Raw genomic sequence first — 22,346 nt, 5'->3', positions numbered from 1 at the left:
ATGCAATTGAAATTTAATTTTGGATAGAGTGTTACAAATTACGGATTAATAGTCAAAATCGTTCTTAACTCATTTTTTAAATTAGTCTTTAAAAGATCTTTTTAGTCATATTAGTCCTATAAAACGTAAGTTAAATTGGTCCTTTCGTTAGTTAGATAATGATGTGTCACGTTAAATACCACGTGACATGATGATGTAATAGATTAGTATCACGTGTCACAAGATGATTGGTTGGCGTGTTAAATTAGTGACACTTAGTACGCCACATGTCACTTGACATGTAAAAAAGTTTTTTATAATAAAAATAGTCCCTAAGAATTCAGTCATAAATCATTACTTTAAATTTTTTAAAATTATAATTTTTATTATTGTGTATCTATTTAAAATATAAAAGTTAAGCAGTTTAATACACGAGGCACAGAACAGTATTCCCCCAATTTAGCATCAATGGTGATGACCACACGTTGCAGCAAAGAACAATGTTCCTTCCGGTGCGCTGAAGCGGAGATTTTTTTCGCACAATTACATTCTCAAAATCAAATTGCTCTCTTTCCTTTTATTTTTGGTGACTGAAAATTAAAAAGTAACAAAAGAAAAGAAACTTAATTTTTTCTTCATCTCACCACCCCCGCCACCCCCCACATCCTCTGATCATCCTCTTCCTTCTCATTTTTCTCTTCATGTCACCAACTGAAAATTGTGTTTCAAGTCACCAAGATCGGCTGCGCAGTCCCGTTCATCAGAATAGTGCTGGAAGTTGCAAATGTGGCAGCAAGAAAAAGCCTTGTGTCGAAGGAGAAAGAACTGAGTGAACCCAGATAAAGAAGAAGTTTTAGCAGCAGAGCCTATAGCACAAGGTGAAGAGAGCAGCGGACGGTATCCCAGCAACCAGTAGGGTCGATATTGTAGTTGAAGATTTGAAGTTTATCTTAAAAGTCAGACTAAATCGAAAAGGAGATTTTAGAAGTCCAGGGAAGTAGGGCGACCCAGAGATGGAGGAAGCACTATGGGGAAGAACGTGCCACCGCAGCAATAAACAGAGATTGGACAAGTGTTGGAATCTGCTGCACGTCATGCGCTTGAAAGCAGGAAAAGATCCTTGCATACTTCTTCTTCCTCCTCCAAAGGCATACTGTTTCTACTGTTAGTTATTTATTCCAAAGTGGGATTAACCCTATTGGGCTTCAGGTTTCAATACTTTGTGTTCTTTTCTTTTGCTGACTTTTTCAAGTTTTCATTTTTTGTTTGTTTTGCAGTTTAGGGTTTCAGACATATTCAAATGAGTTGTAACTTAAAGTGTTGTGGGTAATGGTTCTATAATTCACGGGTAAGCATAGGATTCTTGCATAACTCAAGCGCCTCGATCATGACATCAAATTCCTTCAGGTTCTTTCTTTCTTTCTTATAATTTTGATTTGCTTACTAATAAAGTGGAATCTAATTTTGTTACAAGCAAACTTCTTTACAAATTCTGAATTGTCTATTATCTATCAGAATTTATTGCCAAGTTTATTGCTATCCATTTTTCTTTTAAATTCATTTCCTGTATTTTTTTAAACTATGCAGGAAAAATTGAAAGAGTTTGAAAAAACAGATAATGTGTATCATTTTCAAGGTTCTGAAAACTGGATTGGACCGACCAGTTCGACCGGTTTAACCGTGAACCGGCAATGCAAATGATCCGATCCTTCTCTAAAAACCGCACTCAGAAGAACCGCTGAAGAACCGGTGAACCGACCAAAAATCGGCCGGTTGGGTCGGACTAGTGACCGGCTGGTTCTGCTAAACGACGCCGTTTTGATTTTTAAAAAAATAAAATCGTAAACCGACCCGACCCACTCGTGGAGCACCCCACCCCCCCTTTCTTCCCCCGACCCCCATTCATTCCTGATTCATCTCACGGTGAGTGAACCCTAGCCGCCCTCTGAAGTCTGAACCCTAGCCGCCCAGTCGCCCTCCATCGTCGCCGCGGTCTCAGGTGGTCAGCGCCACCGCCGTCGCCTGGTCCTCAGCCCCAGTAACCCTCCATCGTCGCCTGGTTCCCTGCCCAGTAGCCCTTCATCTCCATCGTCTTCATCTTCTCAACACCAGCAGGCAGTAGCCTTCCATCTTCGCGCGGTCATCAACACCATCTCATCGTCTTCATCGTCGCGCGGTACTCAACAGTCAACACCAGAAGCCTTCCATCGACCCCAGGTGAGTGACTCGTCCTCTGCTCATCTTCTTTGTTCTTCGCCTCTGCTCATCTTCTTTAGTATAAGAAACATGAAGTTGATACTCTGTGAACTTAGATTTCTGTTTAATTTCTGTGAACTTCCTTGTGAACTTTGATTTCTGTTCAATTTCTGTGAACTTCCTCTGTGAATTTCCTCTGTGAACTTCCTCTGTTCAATTGTTGGTTAGTATAAGAAATAAATAATCTGAAAACTGTTGTTATTCCATTGTATTCAATTTGTGAACTTCCTCTGTTCAGTTGTATAAGAAATAAATAATTTGAAATCTGATCAATTGTTGTTCAATTTGTGAACTTCCTCCTGTTCAATTGTATTCCAAATTGTTAATTTGTGAACTTCCTCTGTTCAATTAAATTCCAATTTGCAATTTGTGAACAAATGGTTTAATTTTTGTTATGTTTAGTTTCTGTGTGCTAACTACCTGTATTGTTTAATGAGGTTTGTAGGTATTCAGAACCTTATAAAAAGAAATGAGCAATTATATAGCTCAGAAAACCCTCCCAGTGGTGTATCTTTACCTTTTATTCTGGTACAGGTATACCCGCATCACACTGTCTCTTGTTTTTTGTTCAGTAGAACATGTCATTTTTTCCCCTTGGATCTTCATCTGTATAATCATTCTTATTCTATATTTTGTTGTTGTTAACTCCCTAATTGACATGTAGCAATCGGTTGATTTTGAAACTATATGAAATATATGAGATCTCACAGTGTTGTGACCCTTGTATTGAGTTTTGGTAGATTTCATACATCTGACTTTTTTTTTAAACTGTAGACACGTCCTCATGCAACTGTTGAAGTGGAAATATTAGAAGATATGCAGCTTGTGCATTTTGATTTCAATAGGTAAGAAAGCTTCAACTGCATGTATCTCATTTTGATGTTTTCTTGTCCCAACTTTTCAATTCATATATAACTATATAACTCTCTCTCTCTCTCCTTTTGAGCTGCATGATGACAACTATGTGCTAAAGGCAATGAAGTTCTGTGGGAGACCACATAGTCATAGTATATTTAGTTTCTAATTATTTTTTAGAATGTTGCTAGCTTATAATATAATGATAAGATGTCTATTTTATTAGGTGAAATTGATGCTGATTTATATCAAAGTGGCGGTGGTAGTAGTGGTCTTTATGCTGCATCTCTTATTCTTCTGCTCAACAGGGTGTGAATGAAGGTGAAAATCATCCCACCGAAGCAGATTTGCAACAAGTTCTTGCGGATTTTGATGATTGATAAACCATGATGTTGGGATTTAATATTTAGATATGCTTTTATTACTATTTAACTTTTGAGTTTGGATTTTGATAAGATCATATGTATTTGGTTGATGATATTTTATGTAGTGTTTTAAATTTCGAAGATATTTTAAGATTTATATTAGACTATAATTATATTTTAGGATGTGTATTTATAATTTATTTATTATTCTATTCTAAAACGGTTTTTTCGGTTGAACCACTGGTTGGACCGGTTAAACCAATAAACCAGTGAACCAGTGACTAAAACAGTTTGATGACCGGTCTGGTTTTCTGAACCTTGATCATTTTATTAATATCTCTGCCTCTCTTTCTTTTTTTTTTTTTTGTTCTTGACCATTTTCTTTATCTTCCCTTAGGAGGAACAAGGTGTAGAACATCTCTTCAAACACTTGCAGGATTTTTCAGACAATACGTCACAGCATTTTGATATTGTGTGCATTCTTTTTTTATTTCCTACCATACCTATTATTCATTTGTTTGTTTCAAGTCATTCATGTTTGATAAAGTTATGTTTTCAATGAAAATTGTGAATCAAATAGGTATCTATTTAGAATCACCCCTATAGTGTTTTGACAAATCCCAATTCAATTTCTAATTGGTTTGGCTGAGCTAATTACTCCTTCACATACTTGAATTTCATATGCTTTTTATTGCTCTGTAATACATTCCATTATCACATATAAAAAGTTCTCATCGTTTCATCAAGTTTATTTATTTATTTAAATTCTATTATTTTGGTGACTTTGTTTTAATTGATATTGTGCATGCTCTGTTTTCAGGTCCTTTATTTATTTAATTAATTTTGTTCATTGCAAGAGATTCGTTAACTCTTTCAAACCTCTATATTTAGGAAGATAGGTAGGAACATGGTAACTAACTTCATCCATTCTAATAAATTTCTTTCATCAAATCTATAATTGTCCTTTATTTATATATTTGGTCATTTATTTGTGTTTTGGCTTCTAAAAGTTCAAGTTGGAGGATAACCTTTGTACAAAGTTGACAGTAAATTGGGTGAAAGTGAGCATCTATTGCAGCCTCTGGATTTTTAAAGTTATTTGAAACTTTTGGTTTGAGATTAATTTTGGTTTTAGTTGACTTCTACTTTTTATTTCTCAAATGGCACTAAAATTTGGGATAAGATCAGCAAAGACAAAACATATCTTGATTTGGCAATAAATTTGGGCACTATAACTATAGCGCTTCTTATGAATGGCAAATTCATTATATATTCCTTTAATATCTTGAGTTTAAATATCCTTCATTGCACATTTTTATATTGACGAGGTAGAGGATACTAGCAGAGATAGAGACAATTGACAAAAAAGGGTCAATAAAGTTTGTTGTCATGTCTGTGTATTACAATTTTCTTTAAGATAGGTATCTTTTTAAAATGGGATTTTATCCAAAATGATTGTATATTCAAAAATATTAGAAAATACTAATTTTTTTTATCTTACAATAAAATACATAACAGAAAATGAGTGAAAATAGAGAATAAAAATGCGAGATAAAAAGAGATAATACTGATAATTTTTTATCAATGATCTAATTCATTTAAATTAAGAAAAAGCAACAGTAAATATGGAAGAATAATTTGTAACTGATGATGTTATTGCAACAATTGATGAACTCAAAGTACTTGAAATGCCACAATGTGGTTACTATTTTGTTTCATTGTTTATTTTTCATTAGTTGAAGTTAAGATGATGGCATTAATTGTTTTTAACTTTTTTTTTCTACTAGGTGCATCTTTAATTGGTTCATTTGTCAAATCAAAAATTCTTGCTGCATTTTCTGTTCTTACTGAAAAGAATTCATGCAATATTTTGAAATACAAGAGTCTGATCTTGAAGTAATTTCAAGACCTTTGCTATTTTTTAGATTTCATTTGATATATACATTTTCTATTTAAGAGGCATAATCTATTGAATTTGCATTTATGTATCATTAGGTAAGTACTTTAATTATTCTGTCTCTTTGATAGTGTGATTGCTTGAATTGGTGGCATGTTTTTTGGCTATGATACCCAGGTATTTATTTCATTTCATTTTGGATTTCATATACACGATTAAAAAAATCATTATTCTTTTTTTAAATTCGTGTTTATTATGCCACATCTGCCTCTAATGATTCTTTCTGTTTCTGATTGTGTGCGTCAAAGTTGCTAATTTCATCTGATTTCTTACTTATAGTAGTTCATTTGTGAAATTCTAACGTGTGTTGACTGAAGATACGAGAGATATATCAAGACATTTTTTTCCCCTTCAATCATATTCCAAGTGTAATTAATAACCAAAACTTCTATTTTACAATTCATTCTATTTTAAGCAAGAACTGAATTGTCACAATTTCAAAACAAAAAAATTTTGATGCAGTTTTGTCTTTGGTGCATCTATTCTTTTATAATTGTTTTTATACATAAAAGAGAATTGTAATCTTACTTTAAGTATTCTTTTATAATATTTGTTTTATACATAAAAGAGAATTGTAATCTTACTTTAAGTTACTTACATATATCATATGTCTAGATTGATAATAAGGTAAGTGAGGTGATATAGAGCTTAAAATAGTTCAATTATGTTATTCACCTAAGGTCCGTACCATCCCATCTAAATTGAACATTGCTAATTGCCATTGTAACTGATGTAATTTTCAATTCTCATGGCCGCATTCAAGTTTTTTTACATTTTTGAAACTTCTCAAATATCAGTTTGTTTATTTATTGTTGTTTTTATTAGTGTCGAATGACTAATATGTGATTAATGACCCAGCTTTGTCAGGTTGAAACTTAATTGGTCATGAACCTCATCTTGCACAACACGTTTGATAAAAATGCTCCCTACACCGTTCATTGTGTTATGATTTTGAGTTACGGGCTCTGAAAACATTGTTTAAGTGGCTAAAGCAAATTACAAATTCCATAAAAAATATTTTTTTGTTGGTTTCATGGTTTAGTTGTTAGATGCAGAGGATGATCCTTAGTTGATAAATATAATGGCTTCTTAAGATATGTACTTTTTTTATCAAGAGAATATTGGAGGCCAAAAAACAGGCAGATTAAAGTCCACATGATGCTTCAAATGAGTCTTAGGTAAATATTGCAAGTTTGTTCTTTTTTTTTTTGTTTCTTCTTCTTACATTTAATTTTTGTATTTTTAGAAATACACCCTGAAGCTCTATTCTTGATGATGACTTGATTATAGAGAAGTTCTCCGCAGCAACTAGTGCGTCCATCATTGGTGTAATTAGAATGGATACATCACTTGAAAGATATGACATTAGGGATGTTTTTGTTTAGTTTGTGAAGGATTACCATATGTTCATAACACACAGCGGAAGAAAAGAAAGTAATCTTTAAAAATCTATTTTGTGCTTAAACTTTATTCCAATAATATAATATATAGATCAAATCTAAATACCTTTAGACGCTTTAGTAAAAATCATTTTCTTCTTCGATGGTACGAAGGCGCTATGCGTATCCACACCGAGACCAACCTTTGTTGTCAACTCCTTGACCAATGGACATCTGATCTAAATTGAGAAACCTCTTGCAACTCTTTGCACACCATAAAATTCTTCTCCAAGAATTAGGCTCACATACATTTATGTGTATAAAGGTAAAGGAATAAAACTCTTGTTATTCTCGTTTTATTCTCATCTTCTACTCTTGGCATACATATATATAGTATGAGATTTGTTACTGATTTTAAATTTGAATCTCAATTCAAATTTAAATCATATCTTGAAATTATAAATCTGAATCCTTCAAATTTATGAGTCATATCATAACTCAATTTGAAAACAGAATCAGTTAGGATCTCATCCAAATTTAGAAATAGAATAACTAATTATTCTCAAATCTCATTTAATATTCTCAATTATTATACTATTATTATATTCTTGGTACTAGCAAAGAATATAATAATATTCTATTTAAATTAATATAATTATTTATTTGATCAACTCAAAATAATAATTAAATAATTCTACAGCAAAGATTAGAACACTCGTTAGTGTGTGACCTCATAAGTTTAATACTAAGCGGGTAGTAAATATTAGTCATACTAAATTTACTAATCAAGGTTGGTGTCTAGCAACACTCCTCAACGACCCGATAGTATGAAGTAATATATTTTTACTAAGAACCTCAGAAGAACAAAGTAATTCCTTCCATCTTTCCAGCTCTTGGTTAACCCTTAGAGTATGGTTTAATTGTCAAACTCTAACTTGTTACCATTATTATAATGAACTGTGAATGACCTAAGAAACTCATTTCTTCATTCATTCAATCCCTTAGCCAAGGTTTTATTCATCTCAATCATTATAATCATAGAGCTCAAACTCTTTACCGAGAGTTGACGAATTCCTTATTGACTAATCATTAATTCTACAAGTATTTAAATCATACCCAATATCCATTCAACTAGCACCCTAGAGTATTAAGTGTCCGGAATCAAAGTATAATAAATACATTGTTAATTACTATGATAGTCGCAGGTCAAAGGAAACTCTATCACCATGTTCATCTTGAGAATATCCTATTGACAAATATGTGGTAATTATAACCATTAGGAATTCTCAAAGTGAGTCAGTTCAATGGTCATATCTCTATATGCACCATCTATATATATAATTTAATAAATGAGATCTATTAATCTTCATCCAATGAAGACCATTATATATATATTGATCTTTCCGGATTATTAATGTCCTTTTTAATAATCCTATGACCAAGAACAATTTAGATTAAATTATAAAAGATTTATCTCTCAATATTGTGATCACTATCACAATGATAAATCTCTAAATTTAATCAAGGACGTTATTATATTAACATTTTAATATAATAACAATAACAAATTATTTGACACGTGATTGATGGATTGTGGTCATACTACTTATTCCCAACAATCTCCCACTTGCACGAGAGCTAATCATGATAGATTGGATCTTAGGCAAACTATTATCACAATAATCTCCCACTTGCACTAGAGCCAATCAATCATGTGTACAATTTTTTAATGCACATTTGTGTTTATAAAAACTCTTTTGACCTTAAATACCTTTGCTCTTTAGCATGTTTGCTTGACCTTTTGTAAAATATGCCTAGTGCATAATAAATATCACGTTTTTTCAAAACATGAAATCTCTCACTACAATAGTGCATAATTTTATTTTAAGAACGATCCTTATTGAACATGATTATAAAAAATCTAAGTAATTATTAGATCTATCTTTATAGAATTGTATCATTATACAAATAGGCTACTTTTTCAAAAAAGTTAGTTTGACGATCAAACATTTTATACTTTCAAGAGAAATTATATCCTCTATTGAGTGGTATACAATTCTAATAAAAGTATTTGTACTTCCACTCTTTCTTTAAGATGGAATCCCTTTTCTAAAAAAGGAGTTTAACCTCTTATCACAGACACTTTGTCATAAGAAGAGTGATAAAAATAATCTCATTATTTCTTCAGGGTAACCAATAAATCTCATTTATCGGACCTAGTGTCAATTCTATTGTTGTGCAATCTCTTAACACATGTAAGACATCTCCAAACTCTAATGTTCTTGAGTTTCAGCTTATGCCTTTTCCATATCTCATATGGATAAAAAATTGATTTGGTGAAAAATTTGTTAATTTAACAATATTTCTAAAACGTAGTCTAAATATTTAACAAATAGTGATATTCAACTAAATCAAATTTCATGTTTTTTAAACATGATAGAGTACATAGAGTACTAGTATTTATGCATAAAGAGAATCTCATTCTCTATTCAATAGAATATTAATTAGATATTAGAGATTTTACTTTAAACTCTTATAATAAAAATACTCAATATTTTTATTATTGGTCAAACCAACCCTTAAGAACAATTTTGATTCGCATCCTCAATATTCATGTTGAATTTTTCTAAAAAGATCACAAACCTTAATCATATTAAGGAAATTTTTGTTTATAACAAAATAAATATCCAAAAATGGTTGCAAAAACAATTCTCGCTAAAGCCATTTGTCTAATGGCATTCCAACTTCTAAAGTTGTTTAATTCAAAATATATTGTCCAATACTCCCACCAGTTCAAATAAAATCTTTGATAATCATACTATCTTGCTTTGGACATCATACATCTTCTCAAGATGTTTAATAATAAATAGTAAGTTGTCTTTGAAATTGGAACTCATGGTTGTCAAAACAACCCATATTGCAGTAAAGTAATATTCCAAATTCTTCACAACTTCTAACTATTCCATAACCAAATTTATTAGACAATATTATTTCAATAGGATTATCATGTCCATGATAACCTTTTCATACATAAGAACAATTCTCAATGTATAGTCAATTTATTACTTTCAAAGTATGTCATACGAAAGATGGACATATTTAAAAATTTTAAAATATGAAAGTAAATAAGAAATCTGTATTTCTGACAAAATGATTTAGAATCGTGAATGAGTACCTTGGTTGTCAAGTTGTTACTCATACCTATTCCAAATAAATATGATTAAATTATATCACATACAATTATAATCCTAAATAATTATCTGGTTGTCAGACAATTATTTAACTGAATTATATTTTATACCCCTAGGTTGTCTAGATTCAAGTATAAAATTAATTCTCCTTATACATCATCATATGCATAAATAAATTCTATCTTAGAGTACAAGTCTCCTGGTTGTCAGGTTGTTCCTTGTAAACAAGAGATAAATTTATTTTTTTGGCAAACTCCTAACTTTTAGGATTTATCTCAATTGTTAGATAATTTATACCAGTATTCGTGGATTAAATTTTATACTCCTAGGTTGTCTAGGTAAATATAAAATTAAATCCTTAATACATCAAATATTTATACTGATTAGTATCTTGAAAATAAAACTCCTGGTTGTCAGGGCGCTCTTTATAATCAAGAATATTAGAAAAACTAATTTCTAAAATTATAGTGTTCAAAACACATAATCAAATCAAAATTTGATTGTTCATGTACTAACATTTAGCCTTAAAAAGTTATCAAATCAAATTTGACCTTTATATATACACTTATATATATGAGAAACAAACAAAAAATATTTTGCATCTTATTCCTTTTATTGTGATCAAAATCACAATAAAATTTAATCAATAAATAAAATCAAACAAAATATTTAATTATAAATATAACTATTATATTAAAAGGATGATAATTTAATCATAATTAAATAATCAAACTTCAAATAAATTAACTATTAATTTATTAAAAAATCATCTCAATGAAAATAACTACATCACATGCTTAAAAAAAATTTGAATTAATCTTATTAATTCACAAATTTAAGAAAATGGGAATAAAAATTTAAACACAAAAAAGCCAAAGCTCTGATACCACTGAAGGATTACCATGTGTTCATAACACGCAGCGGAAGAAAAGAAAGTAATTCTTAAAGATCTATTTTGTACTTAAACTTTATTCCAATAATATAATATATAGATCAGATCTAAATACCTTTAGACGCTTTAGTAAAAATCACTTTCTCCTTCGATGGTACGAAGGCGCTATGCGTATCCACACCGAGACCAACCTTTGTTGTCAACTCCTTGACCAATGGACATCTGATCTAAATTGAGAAACCTCTTGCAACTCTTTGCACACCATAAAATTCTTCTCCAAGAATTAGGCTCACAAACATTTATGTGTATAGAGGTAAAGGAATAAAACTCTTGTTATTCTCGTTTTATTCTCATCTTCTACTCTTAGCATACATATATATAGTATGAGATTTGTTACTGATTTTAAATTTGAATCTCAATTCAAATTTAAATCATATCTTGAAATTATAAATCTGAATCCTTCAAATTTATGAGTCATATCATAACTCAATTTGAAAACAGAATCAATTAGGATCTCATCCAAATTTAGAAATAGAATAATTAATTATTCTCAAATCTCATTTAATATTCTCAATTATCATACTATTATTATATTCTTGGTGCTAGCAAAGAATATAATAATATTCCATTTAAATTAATATAATTATTTATTTGATCAAATCAAAATAATAATTAAATAATTCTACATGAAAGATTAGAACACTCGTTAGTGTGTGACCCCATAGGTTCAATACTAAGCGGGTAGTAAATATTAGTCATACTAAATTTACTAATCAAGGTTGGTGTCTAGCAACACTCTTCAACGACCCGATAGTATGAAGTAATATATTTTTACTAAGAACCTCAGAAGAACAAAGTAATTCCTTCCATCTTTCCAGCTCTTGGTTAACCCTTAGAGTATGGTTTAATTGTCAAACTTTAACTTGTTACCATTATTATAATGAACTGTGAATGACCTAAGAAACTCATTTCTTCGTTCATTCAATCCCCTTAACCAAGGTTTTATTCATCTCAATCATAATAATCATAGAGCTCAAACTCTTTACCGAGAGTTGACGAATTCCTTATTGACTAATCATTAATTCTACAAGTATTTAAATCATACCCAATATCCATTCAACTAGCACCCTAGAGTATTAGGTGTCCGGAATCAAAGTATAATAAATACATTGTTAATTACTATGATAGTCGCAGGTCAAAGGAAACTCTATCACCATGTTCATCTTGAGAATATCCTATTGACAAATATGTGGTAATTATAACCATTAGGAATTCTCAAAGTGAGTCAGTTCAATGGTCATATCTCTATATGCACCATATATATATATAATTTAATAAATGAGATCTATTAATCTTCATCCAATGAAGACCATTATATATATATATTGATCTTTCCGGATTATTAATGTCCTTTTTAATAATCCTATGACCAAGAACAATTTAGATTAAATTATAAAGGATTTATCTCTCAATATTGTGATCACTATCACAATAATAAATCTCTAAATTTAATCAAGGACGTTATTATATTAACATTTTAATATAATAACAATAACAAATTATTTGACACGTGATTGATTGGATTGTGGTCATACTACTTATTCCCAACAGTTTGTGTATAATTTTATATTCCATAAATGATGTTCTTTTGTTTCCAACTTACCAAGTGACTACAAGAAAGAGTATGTTAAACAACAATGTTGAAATAATGGAGTTAATTTTGAGAGTATTTGGAGGTTTTTAACAAGTTAGAGTTTAATAAAATGTTTGAGAGAATTAAATTAATTACGGAGAGAATTCTTTGATTAGGAACCAAAAGAATATAATTGAAATAGAACATGTAGAGTGTGTTTAAAATAATTATTTTGTCCTTTAACTATTACCACTAACTCTTTAGTGAGGATAATTTTGGTAATATCATAACTCATGATAATACAATTGAAAATTAGACCACTTTTTGTGTGATTTGATTTAAATTGAATCATGAAAATTATATTCTTACTAGAAATCAAATTTGCGTTACTTTTTCCTACTTAAGTATAAAAAAGAATCCTAATACTAGAGTGAATTGAAATCATAATGGTATTATTCATGTTACTTTTTCCTACTTAAGTATAAAAAAGAATCCTAATACTAGAGTGAATTGAAATCATAATGGTATTATTCATATTATCACTGCATCTACAAACAACACTAGAATAGTCTAATATTCTTCATGTCTTCCTTCTTTTTAATTGAAATGATTACAATTTACTTTAAATTTTACAAATACTTTAAAAATAATAAAAATGGTCGTTTCTTTTTTACACTAGATAAAATAACCAACAATTCTTTATATTCACGTCATTCTAACTTGCGTATGTGTTGTCTGCACATCGCGCGGGTATCTTGCTAATTTATACGATAAAACACAATAATTGAAAAACTAATTTATAGGATCACTTGTTGAATTTTAATATTTTAATATAATTTTTTTTAAATAACTACTATATTTATTTAGTGAAATCTAAAAAATTAAAACATTTAAAATAATTACTATATTTATTTAGTAAAATCCAAAATATTAAAACTCCTCTCGTTGAAGTTATGATTGTTCTTTCTTCCTTTCTGCCTGACTGGACTTCTCAGATGCATGCATTAAAGACCTGTAAATAGAAAAGATTCCTGTAGGGCTGGTAATTCAACGGCTCCCTTTGAGTTTTAATATTTTGTGTTTTAATTACACTACAATACAGAAATCAGTGTCTTTTACCAAGGGATTTATTATGCAACTCTAGCAATCCTTGGAGAGATTCCAAGGACCATGTTTCCTCATGTTGAGCATATACCTTCTGATGTAGCGAGTCTATTATTATGCTGACATTACTAAACCCATATATTTGGTGACCGTTGTGCATTCTACCAGGCTTAATCTTGAACAACAAACCATGATGCTGGGCATGAGCCTCAATGACTTCTTTCAAGCTCAAATCATGCACACCATTTGCGTTGGCACCACCCAATGCTGCAACAGCTTGCTGTTGAGCATAGGTTGCTGCTTTCTGTTGAGCCTTCCGTCAACAGAGGACTCATCATATCTAAACCACGGTTTATCTGGAATCGGATACTTTCATTTGCCAATAGTTCTTCTGGAATAAGCTCCTTCCATCCATTATACCACTTCATAACTTCTTCCAAGTTAGGATTTGAGCACAACCAGTGATACAAAACCTGAAGCCACTTTGTGAAGAAGAACTTTTCCATCATGTCCACCATGATATGAATTGGAATCACAGGAGCCCATTTAATTACCCAAAAAAATTGATCGAGCTTCTAACTTGCTGGATTGACTTCAAACTCTTGCAAGACAAGTTGCAACTTAGGCACAATAAATCGAAGCATAAGTTGCTCCCAGCTTACAGCATCAAAGACAGTCTTCCACGGAGACAATATGGTATATGTAGAGGCGTCACTTCGATGCCAGGCACCAACAACAGAACTCAATTTAAAACGAATGACCTGGTAAATACCTTCCAACTTGCTCTATCCTCGGTAGCCATGGATGCACCCAAGTGTGGATAGGAATAGTCTCTCGATGTGGTTCCCAAGTATCTGCAGCAGCTGACAATTTTGGCAAGACTATATTGTCCAATATGGCAGTGAGGACTGAAAGAGGAAGCAACTTCTCCCACAAATCAAGAAATCGTAGCATTAGCTCAGGATCCCCACGCCTGCCATGTCACTCCAGATATTCTGACGGCTGGCAACATCGAAACCAATTGTGTATAAGGTGATGATATATCCCATATATCAAGACATTCTTTTCCTTGAAGCAAGGTCTTCCACGTAGATCCCAACTCCAACCCATAAGATGGATTTCGAAGAGGATCCCAATCTTGGAACACACTAATAATAAACAAAGGAAGAGCATATGAGCAAGCAATGCAGGACAAATTACACAACTTGTAGCTATCCGCATATCTCTCATGCAAGTCACTGAAACATCTAGCAAGGAAATCTAATGCTAGGGTTCCAGAAGTGCTCTCTTCGACTACTTGTACACTCATTATTTCCTCCATGTTATCCAGTTGACGCTTTTGGAATGCTGCTTCAGATTCTAACTTCTCTCTTGTCTATAAATCTTTTATTAGAGAACTCAAGTTACAAGTGTATTGAATACATTAATATAATTAGGAGTGGTAAAACTCATTATCAACTCGAGAACAAGTCAGTAACAGTTAAAACTCATTATCAACCAATGAGCAAAGCTAATCAACCAGTGAGCAGAGCCAATCAACCAGCAACCAACAACAAAAATCAAAGACATTCTCAATCTTAGATTACAAAAACAATCATTTAACAAATTAGAAAATTAACAGTTTAACAAAAAAACACAGCAATCCAATAATCCCAAGAACAACCATAGATACACAATAACAGTTTAACAAATTAACAAGTTTAAGAACAGAAAATCACAGTAAAAAAAAGAATTAAACACAATAGAACAACAACATAATAGATTCAACAAAAACATGATCAACAATCAACGAGCAATGAAAAAGAAAAATCACAGATTCACAGTAATAACAACTTAAGAATCCTAAACCAATTAAAACAACAATTACAGCAAAAAAGAATACCTTCCAAAGCACAGGGGTGAGGGAGCTCAACGGAGGGAAATGAAGGCAGACGGCGGACGGCGAGCTTGAGGAAGAATCTGCGCTTGGTGAATGAGGAGAGGGGTTGTACCGTTGGAGACTTCGACCCCGACGCCCATTGACGGCGAGCTCGAGGAAGACGAAGACCACTGACGGCGACCTCGAAGAAGATGCAGTGACGCACCGATTGATGAATGACGAAGCACTGCGGACGACCGGACGAAGATACGGTGGCCCTGAACACAACGGACGGCGGCGCACTCCTTGCCACGGTGGGGGAGACCTAGGGTTGTGTTTTGGACGTTTGGGGAATGAGAGAGTTGAGAGTTGAGAGGGGGAATAATGGCTCGAGGGATTCAAACTTGAAGAATCATTTTATCCCTGAACGCAAAACGACGACGTTTCAATAGAACCGGCCGGATCCCGGTTCAATCCGACCTCCCGGTTCTCAGCCGATTCAACGGTTTGCAAACTATTTATTGATATAAATTTATTCTCTTCCCATTACTAGTAAGTAGTAAATGTTATTTAGCTTCTAATTTTCAATTGCATCATTGTTGAAGTCAATAATATCATATCCATGATGGTTGAAAAAAATTTAAATATTACTATAATCAGACTAGAAAGAATCGATATATAATTAGATTGGTTAAAAAATTTACTCACAAATTAAATTTAATGTAATAAAGATGTTTTGTTTATTTTTTTTAACCAACATTTTAACATATTTGTCAAAAAATTTCTAAATAAGCAAATGGACATTTTTATCGGAAATGTTTGGTAACCAAAGAAAATCAGCCAAAAACAATCGTAACTTACTAACTTGCCTTATTTAGTATTCATTAATTGTTGCGATAATTAATTAATGCTAAATAAGGCAAGTTCTGGCTGTTTTTTTGTCTACATAGCATTACCCTTTTTTTGGGTGTTCGTACATTTATCTTTTTTTAGTGTGTTTAGTGATTATAATTTAAAAGAAAGAAAAATATTTTCAAGTGATTTAATTGTCAATAAAATAATTATATTTTTTATTTTTTATTTTTATTTTTTTTATTATTTTTAAAAAAAAAATAAAAAATATAGTATTAGTTAGGAAGATACACACGCAGTCCTTTAGGTCTCTCCGAAATTGCCTGTGTTGGGAACCACCGGTAGGCAATAGTTTTAAAGTTAATTGTGATGCAAGCTTGTATATGGATTCAAATTTAGCGGGATTTGGGTGTATTATTAGAGATTCTAAGGGAGATTGGATCTCGGGCTGCTCTGGAAGCATTCCCCCTTGGTCTATAATCAGATGTGAATTATTTGCTGCTTGGAGGGGACTGGTTTTAGCTTAGGATTGCGGTTTGAGGGATATTATATGTGAAACAGATTGTCTTGACATTCTGCCCATCATGCATGAGCTTACAAGTGGGTATCCATCTGAAGTAACAGATTTAGTTCACAAGATTCAAGAGCTTTTATCTCGTCCTTGGCTTGTTCACGTTGAATGGGTGTCCCGAGAAGCAAATAAAGCTGCGGATTGGATGGCTAAATATGGTGCCAAGAGTAACTCTAATCATGTTATTTGGTCTGAGCCTGGTGTTGGTCTCCAACGAATCATCCGCTCGGATTTAGAATAGTTTTTGCTTTGTTTCTTTCCTTATTTAGTCACAAAAAAAAATACACACTCAGTCAATATCCAAATCCTTTTAGTAAATTTATATTTAGGAAAAAAGAAATATCACTTGAAAAACTCAGCTACGCTGCTTTTCTGCTTCACCTCACCACTATCTTACACATTGTTTGGTTTGATAGAAAATTGGTGGAAAGAAAATGGATGGAAAGAAAATGGATGGAAAATGATATTTTCCTTTGTTTGGTTATAAAAGAAAATAGGAAGGAAAGAAAATTTTTGTATGGGTCCCACTAAAAAAATTTTCTTTCCATCACAAGCAAGAAAACAAAGAGAAAAGTGCTATATTTTTGTATTTCCAATACTACCCTTAGTTATATTATTATTAACAAATATTAATATAAATTTAGTTTTAATATATTATTATAATAAAAATTTATATTTAAATATTATATGTATTAGATAAATAATTTAAATCAAATATATAAAATTATAATATTTTATAATATTTATAAAATATAATAAAACATGAATAAATAAAAATATTTATACTTTATTTTATGATAAGGGTATATGATTTTCATGATTTTCTTTCTTCTCACTTTTCTTTTCATCCAAACAAAAGAAAATTTTCTCTCTATTTTCTTTCCATCTATTTTCTATTCATCCAAACAACACACAAATAACTTAACTTTTCTTCCCATTTTCTTTCCTTTTATTTTTTTTCCTTCCATTTTCTTTTCAACATCTAAACAAACCCTTACTGCCGCCTAATTTGCATAGTTTCATAGCGCCTTTACTTTGCTTTGCATCCCAGTCACTTCTACTATGTTGTTGTTCTTAAACTCTCATCATTCCAAATTTCTTGATATATTGATTTTTTTTTGTCTAATAATATTGTTTAGATCTATTGTTTGAATATATGTTATATTTAATGGTTAGATATATGTTGCTTTTGGTGTTGATAAATAATGATAACTTTTTTCTTTCATTTTTTTAGCTCAAGCTCGAATTATATCAGTGCAAATCTGGTAAAAAAAGTTGCTCAAAATATAAAATTTTTGTTAAGTTTAAGTTCAGGTATAGTTTTAAAAAGATAAATTTGATTATAATTTAAAATTGAGTATGAATTTGGTCAAATTTGATTTTATCCCGCCCATGAATGTCTCTAATATTAGTTTGACGAAAATAATTAAGAAGAGTAAAGTATTATTTTTGTCCTCAACGTTTGGGGTAAATCCTATTTGTGTCCCTAACGTTTAAATCATCCTATTTGTATTCCTAACGTTTGTAAAATTGATTCAATGTTATCCTGCCGTCAATTACACATCATGAGCGCTTTAGTTTGAGTTTTAAAAATCTCTTCTTGAAGTTAGAATACAAATGTCTGGGATAGAATCGATGATCTACTCTGGAAAATAGCTCATCAAATGTTGAAACTAATTCCTACAACATTTACATAATTCACTTTTCTAGGGACATAATTGAATCTAAACACAAATAGTGGGTATAATATTAAAATCGAACACATCCAAGTGAGACCTAATTGAGAATGAATATATCCAAGTGAGAATAATTAAAAAATATAATCTGATTTATTAGTATAATTGATAGTAGGATAACATTGAATCACTTTTATAAACGTTAAGGATACAAATAGAATGATTTAAATGTTAGGAAAATAAATAGAACTTACCCCAAATATTATGGACAAAAACGATACTTTACTCTAATTAAGGATGTAATCGAGTCTAGGTAACCCAATTATTTGACCACAAATCCACAATCGAACCAATTCAATTAAAATGGTTTTAGTGATCCAAGGATATTCGAATATAATAAGATAAAAAAGTCATTTTTTATAAATTTTATTTATTTATTTATTTTAATTGAGTATCCAATTAGTGGAATCAAACTAATACCATTTTAGTTGAGTTCAATTGGTTCGGGTAAGAGTTTAAAAATGCTAAATCAATTCAAACTAACCAGATTATATTTTATAATTTTAATTGATTTGGATATATTTTTCACTTACCAAACTCTGTATTGATTTAAAGTTTTAGGAGCGTCCTTTGGGTTCACTCTGCTAGAGTTCATAGTTTCATATTTTTTTTTTTGTCAATTTTTTTTTCATCTCCTTTTACTTTCTTTTTTTAATTTTTTTTATTTCTAATTTATTTTCACTTGATTCCCTAATTTTTATTTCCTCTTCTAATTTATTTTTACACTGATTTTTTCTTCTCAAGGTTCTAAAAACCGGACCGATCATTAAACTGTTTTAGTCATTATTTTACTGGTCTAACCAGTCCAACTGGTGGTTCAACCGAAAAAATTATTTTAAAATAATAAATAAATTATAATATAAATATAGATATCGGAAGAAAAGTTTTGATAGACCAGAAGCTATTCGAGCTGCATCTGAACTTAAGTCTGGTAAGAATATGGCTAAATATTAGTTTAATTAATAGTACCTTGTTTTATGCTCCTATGTTCTTAATTGATAACTTCTAATACGTTATGGTTTCATAATTGGTAGATGAATGGTGGAGGTTATTCGGAGGCTCTGCTCCATGTTTACAAAAGATAGTTGTTCGCATTCTTAGCCAAGCATTTGCTTCTTCTGGGTGTGAGAGAAATTGGAGTCTTTTTTACCAGATTCATACAAAAAGAAGAAATAGATTGGAGCATGATAGACTGAATGACATTGTTTATGTTACCTATAATTTGCGTCTTAAATTCAGGTAATATATGTTTCATGAAATATCATATTATTTCATATGTAATCTTTATCATAACAAATTTGTAAATTATTAAATCTTCATATATTGTATTTAACTTTATAGGAAGGAAAAAGAAAAAAGAAAGCAAAAGACACAATATGATCCAATTGATTATGAAAGCATCAGTCTAGTTGACTTTTGGGTGACTGAAGAGGTTGTAGATGTGGATGACTTATTGCGTGAGTATAGTATATTTATTTTCTAATGATTTATTAGAATGTTGTTAGTTTATAATATAATGATAACATGTGTATTTTATTAGGTGAAATTGATGCTTATTTATATCAAAGTGGCGGTGGTAGTAGTGGTCTTTATGCTGCATCTCTTGATTCTTCTGCTCAAGAGGGTGGGAATGAAGGTGAAGATCATCCCACCGAAGCAGATTTGCAACAAGTTCTTACGGATTTTGATGATTGATAAATCATGATGTTGGGATTTAATATTTAGATATGCTTTTTTACTATTTAACTTTTGAGTTTGGATTTTGATAAGATCATATATATTTGGTTGATGATATTTTCTGTAGTGTTTTAAATTTCGAAGATATTTTAGGATTTATATCAGACTATAATTATATTTTAGGATGTTTGTTTATAATTTGTTTATTGTTCTATTCTAAAACGGTTTTTTCGGTTGAACTATCGGTTGGACCGGTTAGACCAGTAAACCAGTGACTAGAGCGGTTTGATGACCGATCCGATTTTCAGAACCTTGGTTTTAGCTGAAGATATCTTTGAAGGACTTTGAGCCTGTACATGGAGTCTGTCTAAAAGGATTTTCTCATATCGGATCTTTTCAGTAGGTATCATAGAAGGAGCTCTCTATGCAATTTGGAATAAACCAGAAGGATTCAGAGTAGTCGAAAAATTCAGGAACCAGTTTCAATCTGATGTAACTCAAATTGGGAGGGATTCTCCTTGGTTATTCAAGAGTTTTATTCTTCATGTTCGTAGATGGAAACAGTCAGTAAACATGGAGGATAATCACATCTCTTGTTTTTCTGTATGGGCACAATTTTGGGGATTGTCTGAACAATACAAAACGCTTGGCCAAAAATTGGGGGAGAGACTTGGACATATTGAAGATGTTACTCTGTTTGTAGTTAGAAGCAAAGATACACGCATAGTAAAGACTAAAGTGGAAATGAACAGTGATAAAAGAGTGAAGGATACACTGAAATTGTTTTATCCTAATCAGAAAATGCTGAAAATTGGAGTTTGCTATGAACAAATAAGTGTGTTTTGCACCTATTGTACGAAAATTGGGGCATGAACCTAAGAACTGCCAATCTTTTATTGATGATTCTCTCCAAGATAATATCAAGAAAGATAGAGTTGGTGAATGGCTTAAGGCAGATCAGGTTGGTAGGCGTTTAATTAAAAATAGAGCTTCCTTCAATCCTAATCAACCTCGGGATGGTTCTATTCCAGCTCAACCAAAGAAAAAATCTCCACCTGCTTAACTTTTTGAAAGTTTCTCAAAATTGAGTGTGCAAGATGATAAAAAAAATAGAATAATACAAAAATTGCTGCCAATTCGGGTTCTAGAGCTGAAAATGAGGGTGAATCAGATAACATTAGTACGGCTACTGATACTAATTCTTTTTCTAATGCTTTATTGAAGATATCCTATCCCCTGAATAATGTCTAACACAATAACAATGTCTTGTCCAAGTTTAAAAAGGAGAATAAAAAACCAAATCTGAAACAACTTGTCAGAAAATCTGTAATAGATTTTAAACGGAGGAATGGAGGTAATGTTACTGAAGATATTTCAAAAAAAATTGTCTCAATGATATTGTCTCAGATGCTATGACGGTAGAGGGTGTCAACCTTCAAGTGGCACCCAAAGAAATATGAAATTGCTATCATGGAATTGTCAGGGTTTAGGGAGACCCTTGACAATCCACAATCTTAAAGGGATTTGTAAATCCTGCTCGCCCGAGGTGGATTTATCTGTGAAACAAAAAATCAATCTCGACAAGTTAAAGAAAAACTAAGATCTTGTGGTTTCAAGGAATGGTTTATTGTGAATCCAGATGGATTATCTAGGGTTTGGCAATGGCATAGAGGGATGGTCGCAGTGTCCAGATTTTACAGCATTATAGATTTTTCATTGCGGTATCAGTTTTGACAGCTGGTTCTAATGATTCCTATAATGTCATAGGTATTTATCTCAATTCAAATGATCAACATATAATGGCTCAGTTTGCTGAATTAACTTCAGTCACCCAGTAGTTCCATGGTAAAGTTGTGTTAATGGATAATTTTAATGTCATTTCTAATCAATTGGAAAAAGTAGATGGAGGCGTTAAATCTCCTTCTTCTATTGAAGCTTTTAACAGTTTTATTGATGATAATTCTCTGATTGATATTGTATGGTCGAAAGACCATTCACCTGGTCGAATAGGCGGTGTGGTGATGAGTTGATATAGGAGAGA

At 31.4% G+C, this 22,346-nt stretch overlaps 2 long non-coding RNA genes and 1 pseudogene across 3 annotated transcripts; 2 read left to right on the top strand and 1 right to left on the bottom strand.

The window, feature by feature from the left end:
- Positions 924-4,583, top strand: LOC110266387. 2 transcript variants are annotated; one of them, XR_002353709.1, is made up of 4 exons: positions 924-1,143; positions 1,257-1,386; positions 3,853-3,927; positions 4,276-4,583. It is a non-coding gene; the product is annotated as an uncharacterized LOC110266387 (long non-coding RNA). The 2 variants fall into 2 exon arrangements; XR_002353708.1 differs by having other exon boundaries at positions 3,853-4,583.
- LOC107614971 lies at positions 2,664-3,565 on the top strand. The gene is made up of 3 exons (XR_002353710.1): positions 2,664-2,769; positions 3,010-3,080; positions 3,317-3,565. It is a non-coding gene; the product is annotated as an uncharacterized LOC107614971 (long non-coding RNA).
- On the bottom strand, positions 13,542-15,877 carry LOC107614970 (annotated as a pseudogene).

The sequence above is a fragment of the Arachis ipaensis genome, chromosome B09 (genome assembly GCF_000816755.2).
Source record: "Arachis ipaensis cultivar K30076 chromosome B09, Araip1.1, whole genome shotgun sequence".
NCBI classification, from domain to species: domain Eukaryota; kingdom Viridiplantae; phylum Streptophyta; class Magnoliopsida; order Fabales; family Fabaceae; genus Arachis; species Arachis ipaensis.
Note: the sequence above shows the minus strand (reverse complement) of the source record. Positions and strands in the feature narration are given on the sequence as shown.